This window comes from Colobus angolensis, unplaced genomic scaffold, assembly GCF_000951035.1.
Source record: "Colobus angolensis palliatus isolate OR3802 unplaced genomic scaffold, Cang.pa_1.0 Scaffold373, whole genome shotgun sequence".
NCBI lineage: Eukaryota > Metazoa > Chordata > Mammalia > Primates > Cercopithecidae > Colobus > Colobus angolensis.
In genome coordinates, this window is record NW_012117077.1 from 2393860 (window position 1) to 2396357 (window position 2498).

Genomic DNA, 2498 nt, shown 5'->3' on the forward strand with positions numbered 1-2498 from the left:
TCTATAACACTCCTAGTTGAAATGTGAAACATGCAGAAGACGAATTGCTCCTGTTTCTGTGTGAAACCAAATTGGCTATCTTTTTTTTTCTTCCTCGGTGAATTGATCAAATTGGGATTAAATTATTTGCTTGATCATTGTATGTGCATAATTCACATTACCCAGGGATATTGCTCATGGCCGATTTTTCAGGAATTGAGTGGACTTGTGCTTTGTGGGCCTGCTGAAAATTCTGCAGCATGCCTCACATTTAGTTTGACAGTAGGCTGCCATTGTCAAAATCATCCATCTGAACGGCATTCATTATGGAGTTGGAGAAGGACTACAGGGAAATCTTCACTTACAGTAAGGGGCCAACTCACAGGGGACAGACTAGTAGCCTGGTCCACAATATGTATATGACTTTCTCTCAAACCTATAACCCTGACCTCCAACCGTTATGATTTTTACTTAGGGAGAAATAGCATAAATCAATATCATTGGCTTCAAAGAGTAGCTATGGCATAAAGTCTTCTGACTTTAAATTGTCTGTTTTAGAGATGGGGCTATGTTCCCTGGGCCTATTTTATCCCGAAGAGATAATCTCTGTGATTCAGAGATTATTTTGTACTTACTGCACAAAGGAAGTATTCCTGCATGCTCACTAGTGCATCTCTGAGTAACAGACAATCACCTTTCTATGGCAACTTTTTCACCTCAAATACATTCTATATTAAAACCCCACTTTACACAACCTGTGCATGGCTCTGCATATAAAATACTAAAACATCATCAGTTTTAATGAAATAGTCAACCTAGTACTTGAAGAATTTCTATTTATGGCCCACAAACTAGCAACCGTCCAACATGAGCTAGGTGATGCATTCCTAGTGACTTCAAATTAATCCTTTTCATTATAGGAGTAGGTGCACATGAAAATGAATAGAAATTGCTGATCTCATTAAAGACTGAGTTGAAATCAATTCTTATGGTGGCAGTAGCTACGACGTGTGATAATTTTCTAGCTGCTATATGAGTTAAGTCCTATAATTACTTTTAAAAAATTCTAAATAGCATAATTTTAGGTTGTATTGTATTTTTTATGTGTATATTTGTATGTGTGTTGGAGGAATTGGTATAGAGATAGATTTAAAAAGCTTGAATTTTAATTAGGTTGGCTTGGTTTTTATATTCATAGGGCTTTATATATGTCTTTCTGCAGACACAACTTTTTTCCTCCAATTCTTTTGATTCTCATTCTCATTTTGAGAGACTGATCCTCAGATTATGACTCTTGTTATAAATGCATACTATGCTAGAGGGCTATTTTTATGCTCGCAGACTCAAATCATTCTGAGATTTAATTTCCCTTCTATAGTGTGAAACAAATTTTTAAATTTAAAAAGATGAAAACATTTGTCCTTGCCTTAGGGCCCTGATTTAAAGTAAAGACAGAGGGTTAAATATCAGAACTTTAATATAAATCAAGTGTATGCATTTCTAAGTAAAGGTCTGGCACCATCTGCACAGGGCACTGATTCCTCTAGCTGGAGGGCTGGAGAGTCTGTTTACAAAAGAATACACAATTTAAACAGAACAAGTGCCCTTCTATCAAATAGAAGAGAAGAGTCATGTTCATTTGTCATTACAAGCACACCGTTTCCCTTTTGGTAAGTTAATGCCCTTCCTTAAAAGGAGATTAGTCCTGTAAAGTAAAGAAATTGAAGCTGGCAGACAGCATCCAGGAGTAGATACAGATTCGAAATTCTTTAAAAGCCCGTGAGTTCAGACCTTTTCAGAATCTCTTAACACATCACCAGAGAATACTGGTATGTCCACATTCACCTACAAGGATTATTTCTGAATCATGACCACATAACTTCTCACAGTAAGAATCTGCATGTGAGTAGATATCAGTTCTCAGTCAACACTGTGGAAACTTGTTGGTTAATGTGGCAAGAAAGCAAGTGAAAAAAACCACAAGGGTGTTCATAAAGGTATTAATCTTGAAATAGGAGAGGACGGGCCATACCTTGATTTTTGCTAATGCCTGTCCTCTATGAGATGGCCCCAGTTTCTTTAAAAACTTACCCTTAAAATTAGAGGCAATGGGTAATTCTCCTTGTAGAGAATTCAAGTTCGTGCCTTGATTTCTTTCATAGATGAATCTCATACTATGAACACAAGGATAGTAACAGGCCAAGGAGCATTTAGATATTTATGCATATTCTCCTTAGATTTATATTTGGAAACATTTTAACCCTGGTAGAAGAAACGCTTCTCTTCTCATGATGTATTGTATTTTCTAGGACTTTGAAAGTGGGTATGTTAGTACAGAAAAGCAGCAAAGGAGCCAATTGACCCTGTAGCTTTGAACAAAGATAATTCTATTAAACTTTCCTTTACACATCATGATTAGGAAGTTGGCTGAGAGTAACAATATGCATCATAAATAAATTGAAAATTGTTCCAGGTATTATCACACAATAAAATATACGTAACACTGATGCTGTATTCAA